Source organism: Triticum dicoccoides, chromosome 3A (assembly GCF_002162155.2).
Source record: "Triticum dicoccoides isolate Atlit2015 ecotype Zavitan chromosome 3A, WEW_v2.0, whole genome shotgun sequence".
NCBI lineage: Eukaryota > Viridiplantae > Streptophyta > Magnoliopsida > Poales > Poaceae > Triticum > Triticum dicoccoides.
In genome coordinates, this window is record NC_041384.1 from 324,483,236 (window position 1) to 324,493,450 (window position 10,215).

Here is a 10,215-nt window from a genome sequence, read left to right on the forward strand (position 1 = left end):
CCCCTCCTTGTTTTCCACGCCCCCAACCTGCAGCCGCCACCTCCACCTTCCAGCCGCCGCCCCCACCTCCATTTCCGCGCCGCTCCAGCCTCTGGCCACCACTTGGCGCCGTCCTAGCGGCCAGCCACCACCACGCAGACGCCCGCAGCCAACGGGAAGGCGCCACGCGTCCTCCCCGCGCCCCACTTCGCCGTGGCCCTGCCAGGCCCATCTGAGGCCCGCCCCAGGCCGATCTAGGCCCGAGGCGCCCGCGTCCTGCACCGCCGCCCGTCCCATCGCCTCCTTGCTCGCGTCGCCCAGCTCCCAAGCAGCGCCTCCCGCGCCGAGCATCACCGCCGCCTCGCCAGAACCCCGCCTCGCTGGATCCCCGCCGTCGGTGAGCAGTGCCCCGCCCTGCGCCTTCCTCTTCTTCTTCTTCTTCTCTCCCTCACCCTCTCTCTCTCTCTCCCGCGTAGGGTGCCTTCGCCGGTGAAGATCCATGCCTCCCTGTTGTTTGGCCTCGCCGCCGACCAGATCTGGTGCCTCGAGGCCAGGTCCGCCGCCCCACACCTGTTCCCGGCCTCCCCGCCGTTCCCCGCGTCACCAGAACGCTGCCGCTGGAGCTGCTTTGCCCGTCCCCGTCGATTCCTGCCGCCGTCCCGCGCCATCGGCTACGTCCAGTTCAGCGCCCACTCGTGCGCGTTGACCGCGTGTGGGCCGTGACCTTGTCAGCCCACTGCGCAGTCAGCCCAGCGCTGCCTCATCTGCCCGCCAGCCCAAGACCCGCGCCGCCCCTAGCCTGCTTCCCCTCCAACCGGGCCGAAGCCCATGGGTGAGCTGCCCCAGCGCCTGCTCTGTTCGGCCCCTATTTCAGTTTCGGCCCGAGACATGTTTTTTTTCGCAGAACGTTTTAGCTAATTTCCAGGGATTTGCAGTTTTGCAGAATAGTCCCTAAACTTCATGCATAAAATAACACATTAACCGTGCATCGGTTTAAAATGCTTTATATATGAAAAATGCTTAGAATTATGTGTAGATTAATAATATGCCACTTTCATGCATGTTTGACATGTTTAAAATGTTGTTTGTGTTTATTTTGCCTAATGACATGTTAAAATGCTTTGACTCATAACTAAATAACCGTAGCTCCATTTTAATCAAACTTTATATGTAAATGGGGTAGAAAAATGCATAGATTAACATGGTGACTTTACTTTGCATGTTTAACAACTATAAAATATGATTTAGGGCAGAACAGTACCAAACCTAAAATATGCACATGAGGAGTTTCCGGACTTGTTGTTTGTTGTTCCGGCCTCATTTAAACTTGCCTAGATAGGTAGTTTTCATATGCTTCACCTCTTGCCATGCTAACCAACATTTAATATTGTTGAGTACATAAACGGGAGAGAACTAAATAAGTCACGTGGTGTTTCGTCAATATGCAACTCGTTGCATATTGAGCTCCACTTAATTTGTAGGATTGCTTGTGTACTTTTCCAGGCCATGCTTCATTAAACCGGACATGCATCATACTTGGTTGTGCATCATGCCATGGTGATTTCATGGTTGTTTACTATGTTGTTTGCTTCTTTCCAGTGTTGCTTCTTCGGGTTAGTTCCGATAACGTCGTGTTTGTGAGGATCCGTTCGACTACGTTCGTTTGTCTTCTTCATGGACCCGTTCTTCTTCCTTGCGGGATCTCAGGCAAGATGACCATACCCTCAAAATCACTTCTATCTTTGCTTACTAGTTGCTCGCTCTACTGCTATGCCGCGATACCTACCACTTGATATATCATGCCTCCCATTTTGCCATGTCAGCCTCTAACCCAGCTTTCCTAGCAAACCGTTGTTTGGCTATGTTACCGCTTTTGCTCAGCCCCTCTTATAGCATTGTTATTTGCAGGTGAAGCTGAAGTTTGTTCCATGTTGGAACATGGTTATTGTTGGGATATCACAATATATCTTATTTATTTAATGCATCTATATACTTGGTAAAGGGTGGAAGGCTCGGCCTTATGCCTGGTGTTTTGTTCCATCTTGCCGCCCTAGTTTCCGTCATAGCAGTGTTATGTTCCTTGATTTTGTGTTCCTTACACGGCTGGGTGTTATGGGAACCCCTTGATAGTTCGCTTTGAATAAAACTCCTCCAGCAAGGCCCAACCTTGGTTTTACCATTTGCCTCACCACCACCTACCCTTCCCTCGGGTCGGCCAACCCGATGGTCATCTTTATTTTAAACCCCCCCCCCCGGGGGGCCAGTGCTTGTTTAAGTGTTGGTCCGAACCGAGTAGACTGCGGGGCCACCTCGGGGAAACTTGAGGTTTGGTTTTACTCGTAGGATGTCTCATCCGGTGTTGCCTTGAGAACGAGATATGTGCAGCTCCTATCGGGATATCGGCGCATCGGGCGGTCTTGCTAGTCTTGTTTTACCATTGTCGAAATGTCTTGTAACCGGGATTCCGAGTCTGATCGGGTCTTCCTGGGAGAAGGAATATCCTTCATTGACCGTGAGAGCTTGTGATGGGCTAAGTTGGGACACCCCTGCAGGGTTTGAACTTTCAAAAGTCGTGCCCGCGGTTATGGGCAGATGGGAATTTGTTAATGTACGGTTGTAGAGAACTTGAAACTTAACTTAATTAAAATGCATCAACTGCGTGTGTAGCCGTGATGGTCTCTTCTCGGCGGAGTCCGGGAAGTGCACACGGTTCTTGTGTTATGCTTAAACGTAAGTAATTTCAGGATCACTTCTTGATCACTTCTAGTTCACGAACGTTACATTGCTTCTCTTCTCGCTCTCTTTTGCGTAAGTTAGCCACCATATATGCTAGTGCTTGCTGCAGCTCCACCTCACTACCGTATCCTACCCATAAGCTTAAATAGTCTTGATCTCGCGGGTGTGAGATTGCTAAGTCCTCGTGACTCACAGATACTTCCAAACAGTTGCAGGTGCCGATGATACCAGTGCAGGTGACGCAACCGAGCTCAAGTGGGAGCTTGATGAAGCTCGTGTTCGTTGTGTTGTTTCGTTTCCAGTTGATCAGTAGTGGAGCCCAGTTGGGACAACTGGGGATCTAGCAATTGGGGTTGTCTTCTTTTATTTTGGTTATGTAGTCGGACCTTGATTGTATTCTGGATGATGTATGTTTAACTTGTTTTTGTGTGAAGTGGCGATTGTAAGCCAACTCTTTATCCCTTTCTTATTCAGTACATGGGATGTGTGAAGATTACCCCTCTTGCGACAAGCCTACCATGCGGCTATGCCTCTAAGTCGTGCCCCGACACGTGGGAGATATAGCCGCATTGTGGGTGTTACACTAAAAATAAGGGTGAAACTTCTAGTAAGGGTGATGCGGACCTCAAATCCATAAGTGTTCACCTCAACTTTCTCACTATCCTTAAGGAACCTTTTGCTACAAATGATTTTCTCGATTTCGTGCCTAGGAGTTTTATAATTAATAAAAATAAAGAAACTCCTAGGAGTTATAGGTGTCTTATTGAAGAATTGCCTACCAAAGATGGCAAAACCTAGATCTATCTTCGCTTTTATGCCTAGCTAGGGGCGTTAAACGATAGCGCTTGTTGGGAGGCAACCCAATTTTATTTTTGTTCCTTGCTTTTTGTTCCTGTTTAGTAATAAATAATTTATCTAGCCTGTGTTTTGGTTGTGTTTTTTGTGTTTAATTAGTGTTTGTGCCAAGTAGAACCGTTGGGAAGACTTGGGGAAAATCTTTTTGATCTTGCTGTAAAAAATAGAAACTTTAGCGCTCACGAGAATTGCTGCCATTTTTTATTGGAGAGTTCTATTTAGTTAATTATTTTTCAGATGATTAATAGATAAATTCCTCACGTCCAGCTAATTATTTTAGAATTTTGGGGGTTCTAGAAGTTTGCGTTAGTTACAGATTACTACAATGTTCTGTTTTTCATGTGTTGTTTGCTTATTTTGATGAATCTATGGCTAGTAATGGAGTTTATAAACCATAGAGAAGTTGTAATACAGTAGTTTTATCACCAATATAAATAAATAATGAGTCCATTACAGTACCTTGAACTGGTGTTTTGTTTTCTTTCGCTAACGGAGCTCACGAGATTTTCTGTTAAGTTTTGTGTTGTGAAGTTTTCAAGTTTTGGGTAAGGATTTGATGGATTATGGAACAAGGAGTGGCAAGAGCCTAAGCATGGGGATGCCCAAGGCACCCAAGGTAAAATCCAAGGACACCAAAAAGTCTAAGCTTGGGGATGCCCCGGAAGGCATCCCCTCTTTTGTCTTCGTCTATCGGTAACTTTACTTGGAGCTGTATTTTTATTCACCACATGATATGTGTTTTGCTTGGAGCGTCTTGTATGATTTGAGTCTTTGCTTTTTAGTTTACCACAATCATCTTTGCTGTACACACCTTTTGAGAGAGACACACATGAATCGGAATTTATTAGAATACTCTATGTGCTTCAATTATATCTTTTGAGCTATATAGTTTTTGCTCTAGTGCTTCACTTATATCTTTTGAGCTTTATAATTTTTGCTCTAGTGCTTCACTTATATCTTTTAGAGCACGGTGGTGGTTTCATTTTATAGAAATAATTGATCTTTCATGCTTCACTTATATTATTTTGAGAGTCCTTTAGAACATCATGGTAATTTGCCTTTGAAATTATATAGAAAAAACTTTCATATAAGTGCATTGAGTACTAAGAGAAGTTTGATACTTGATGATTGTTTTGAGATATGGAGATAGTGATATTAAAGTTATGCTAGTTGAGTAGTTGTGAATTTGAGAAATACTTGTGTTGAAGTTTGCAAGTCCCGTAGCATGCATGTATGGTAAACGTTGTGTAACAAATTTGAAACATGAGGTGTTATTTGATTCTCTTCCTTATGAGTGGCGGTCGGGGACGGGCGATGGTATTTTCCTACCAATCTATCCCTCTAGGAGCATGCGCGTAATACTTAGTTTTTGATGACTTGTAGATTTTTGCAATAAGTATGTGAGTTCTTTATGACTAATGTTGAGTCCATGGATTATACGCACTCTCACCCTTCCATCATTGCTAGCCTCTTCGGTACCGTGCATTGCCCTTTCTCACCTTGAGAGTTGGTGCAAACTTCGCCGGTGCATCCAAACGCCGTGATATGATACGCTCTATCATACATAAACCTCCTTATATCTTCCTCAAAACAGCCACCATACCTACCTATTATGGCATTTCCATAGCCATTCCGAGATATATTGCCATGCAACTTTCCACCGTTTCGTTTATTATGACACGCATCATCATTGCCATATTTCCTTGCATGCTCATGTAGTTGACGTCATATTTGTGGCAAAGCCATCATTCATAATTCTTTCATACATGTCACTCATGAGTCATTGCACATCCCGGTACACCGCCGGAGGCATTCATATAGAGTCATATCTTGTTCTAGTATTGAGTTGTAATCATTGAGTTGTAAATTAATAGAAGTGTGATGATCATCATTAATAGAGCATTGTCCACAAAAAAGGCCAAATAAAAAAGGCCCAAAAAAGGCAATGCTACTATCCTTTTTTCCACACTTGTGCTTCAAAGTAGCACCATGATCTTTATGATAGAGAGTCTCTTGTTTTGTCATTTTCATATACTAGTGGGATTTTTTCATTATAGAACTTGGCTTGTATATTCCAACAATGGGCCTCCTCAAGTGCCCTAGGTCTTCGTGAGCAAGCAAGTTGGATGCACACCCACTTAGTTTCTTTTGTTGAGCTTTCATACATTTATAGCTCTAGTGCATCCGCTGCATGACAATCCCTACTCCTTGCATTGACATCAATTGATGGGCATCTCCCTAGCCCATTGATTAGCCGCGTCAATGTGAGACTTTCTCCCTTTTTGTCTTCTCCACATAACCCCCTTCATTATATTCTATTCCACCCATAGTGCTATATCCATGGCTCACGCTCATGTATTGCGTGAAAGTTGAAAAAGTTTGAGATTACCAAAGTATGAAACAATTGCTTGGCTTGTCATCGGGGTTGTGCATGATGAGAGCATTCTTGTGTGACGAAAATGGAGCATGACCAAACTATATTATTTTGTAGGGATGAAATTTCTTTGGCCATGTTATTTTGAGAAGACATGATTGCTTAGTTAGTATGCTTGAAGCATTATTTATTTTTTGTCAATATTAAACTTTTATCTTGAATCTTTCGGATCTGAACATTCATGCCACAATAAAGAAAAATTACATTGAGAAATATGTTAGGAAGCATTCCACATCAAAAATTTTGTTTTTATCATTTACCTACTCGAGGACGAGCAGGAATTAAGCTTGGGGATGCTTGATACGTCTCCAACGTATCTATAATTTTTGATTGCTCCATGCTATTAAATATTCTATTTTGGATGTTTAATGGGCTTATTTATACACTTTTATATTATTTTTGGGACTAACCTATTAACCGGAGGCCCAGCCCAAATTGTTTTTTTGCCTATTTCAGTGTTTCGCAGAAAAAGAATATCAAACGGAGTCCAAACGGAATGAAACCTTCGAGAGCGTGATTTTTGAAACAAACATGATTCAGAGGACTTGGAGTGGACGTCAAGAAATCAACGAGGAGGCCACAAGGCAGGGGGCGCACCTACCCCCCTGGGTGCGCCCTCCACCCTCGTGGGCCCCTCGTGGCTCCACCGACCTACTTCTTCCTCCTATATATACCTACGTACCCTGAAAACGTCGGAGAGCACCACGAAAACCTAATTCCACCGCCGCAATCTTCTGTACCCAAGAGATCCCATCTTGGGGCCTTTTCCGAAGCTCCGCCGGAGGGGGCATTGATCACGGAGGGCCTCTACATCAACTCCATGGCCCCTCCGATGATGTGTGAGTAGTTTACCTCAGACCTTCGGGTCCATAGTTATTAGCTAGATGGCTTCTTCTCTCTCTCTTTGGATCTCAATACAAAGTTCTCCTCGATTCTATTGGAGATCTATTCGATGTAATCTTATTTTGCGGTGTGTTTGTCGAGATCCGATGAATTGTGGGTTTATGATCAAGATTATCTATGAACAATATTTGAATCTTCTCTGAATTCTTTTATGTATGATTGGTTATCTTTGCAAGTCTCTTCGAATTTTTAGTTTGGTTTGGCCTACTAGATTGATCTTTCTTGCAATGGGAGAAGTGCTAAGCTTTGGGTTCAATCTTGCGGTGCTCGATCCCAGTGACAGTAGGGGAAACAACACGTATTGTATTGTTGCCATCGAGGATAAAAAGATGGGTTTATATCATATTGCATGAGTTTATCCCTCTACATCATGTCATCTTGCTTAAAGTGTTACTCCGTTCTTATGAACTTAATACTCTAGATGCATGCTGGATAGCGGTCGATATGTGGAGTAATAGTAGTAGATGCAGGCAGGAGTCGGTCTACTTGTCACGGACGTGATGCCTATATACATGATCATACCTAGATATTCTCATAACTATGCTCAATTCTATCAATTGCTCGACAGTAATTTGTTCACCCACCGTAATACTTATGCTATCTTGAGAGATGCCACTAGTGAAACCTATGGTCCCCGGGTCTATTCTCCATCATATAAGTTTCCAATCTACTTTATTTTGCAATCTTTACTTTCAATTTATATCATAAAAATACCAAAAATATTTATCTTATTATTATCATCTCTATCAAATCTCACTCTTGCAAGTGGTCGTGAAGGGATTGGCAACCCCTTTATCGCGTTGGTTGCGAGGTTCTTATTTGTTTGTGTAGGTACGAGGTGACTCGCGCGTAGTCTCCTACTGTATTGATACCTTGGTTCTCAAAAACTGAGAGAAATACTTACGCTGCTTTGTTGCATCACCCTTTCCTCTTCAAAGAAAACCAACGCATGCTCAAGAGGTAGCACTCAACTCCAAAATTCTCTCGGAGCATCTTAGCCATCTCCCCTCTAAGATTAGCTAGACCATCATCCACGGTGGACGATGAAGCTTGTGGCAGTAGCATAGGAGGAGTAGGGTTAGTAGTTGCAGGTGTGATTTGTGGCATGTATGCCGAATTGTAATTCGGAGTGATCTAACAGTGTTTGCTCTTATATGTAGGGTTTGGTTCGGCGTCACCACCGAACTTGGCATACTCATGATAGGATTAATAGGTGCAACAACAATTTGATTTGTGGAGCTAGGATAAAAATTCATCGGCACAGGGGGCGCTGATGAAATAGGTAAAGTTGGACTAGGGATTTCTGCGGTAACAGGCACACCAACATTACCACTAGATGATTGAGGCATAATATTTTTAGCATTACTATTTTCCAAGAAAATTTGGTATAAAAGATTGTTGCTATCAGTAATGCAACTACCAATTTCAGCCCATACCTCAGGAGAGAAAGTATCTTACAGCGGGTTTAACCTGTTCATCATGAAGAGGAGGAAACTTGATTTCTCCAACCGGAATGATATTGCCTTGATGATCCTTTTTGAACTTAGCAAGGAACTCCTGCATCTCCTTCTCTTCACGCGCCTTCTTGTACTCCTCATAAGCTTGGCGATGTTCCTCTGATAACTCCTCAAAATTGGGCTTGATTATGTTATCGGCGTCGATTTCCAAGGGCTTGGCAATCTTGTCGTTGCCAGACATGATGGATGATGATGATGATTGATCTTTTCCCTAGCGAAGTCGCCAAAAAATATGTTCGCACACGAACACGTCACCGTGTACCCTCGACGCCGGGGGTGATGCACCGCAGCTCACGTCGAAGGAGACCTGGCCAGAAGCGCGGTACGCAGGCAATCTGGCGAGTGCTTTTGAGGACCCGAAACCCCACGCGCCCGGGAGGGACCCCGTCTGGACGTGCGGCGGCTATGGGCTGCCTTAGGTCGGCCTGACCGCCCCTAGGGCCTCGAGGTTCGCCGCCCTACAACAAGAAGAACAGACGAAGAACGAGGAAGAAGAAGAACAAAGGGAGAAGATAAAAGTAAAGGTAAAAGTGGTAGAAAGATTTGATCGATTGTGTGTTGTTATTCAATCGGCCATCACTCCTTAGATATATATGAGGCGGATGGACTTCCTGTGCAAGGAAAGGTTACAATTCACGTTCAAAACCCTAGTTTGGGTCCAACTCGGAATCAAACCTTCCAAAACGGTTCGGTTTACAACCTGGCTGCACCTTGCGGGTCATGTTTGAGGCAGTAAACGACCTCGGATGAAAACGGGTCCAAAAGCAATCTTGACCGTTTCGACGAGATGGACAACTTTTTGTGTTGAACATTTTTTGATCAGAGGTCATCTTGAAGGTCAAATCGCTCGCACACAAAACATATTATCACGCAAAACACCTGTTCCCTCGCACTACTCATACATGCGTCTGGTAGGGCGCGCCACATCTCACCTCATGACAGGGCTGCACTCCGATTGCTCTAACTTTTGCATACGAACTCGGATTTGGATGATTGTTATATCAAAATCGATCGTTTCAACGAGACGAAGACAATCCGTGTAGATCTTTTTTCCATACGAGGCGGTCTTGAGGGCGTAATGAGCCGAATAGTGTTCTGAATACAAAATCTCAGTATTTCGAACATAATTTCGGCTTGCGAGATGAGATTGGATGGCGATGGCCCAAACTTCAAGGATGTTCATATCGACAATACGAAACTTTTTTATGTAGATCACTTCTCTATTTGAGGTCATATTAATTAAATTCTTGACCGTGCCAAAATCTGGTGTCAACACTAATGAAATAGTCGGAGCACGTATGATTCTCAGAGATTATGATGGGGGCATCATCTTCGGCTCATTTCGACACTTCTCCTGCGATGATGTGTTTCCATAAAGGAAGGTCCTATGCTGACCTCACAATGAAGCAATCTTTCAATAGATGTTGAATCTGATTGTCTTGAAGCAGTGCAGAGTGGAGAAATTAATAGGTCTAAATATGCCTTTTTGGTTAAGGAGATCAAAGATAATTTGAAGGAACGTAGTTCTTGTATGTTCTTGTATTACTCATATACGTAGTCAAAATTTAAGCTAGCCATTGTATGGCCAACTTTGATAGGTCTCAAGTATGAACTGTAGTATGGCTTAGGTCTGGAGTCTGGACCGGAGGAAGTCCTTGTCATTGTCGGTCGTGATTGTAACGCTTGAGTGTTGAGTAATACAAGAATTACTTCACAAAGAAAAAAACAAATATTTACCTGTCATCGACATTAGTAATCAGTCAATTTTATTGTTGGGACAGCTGCTGGTGT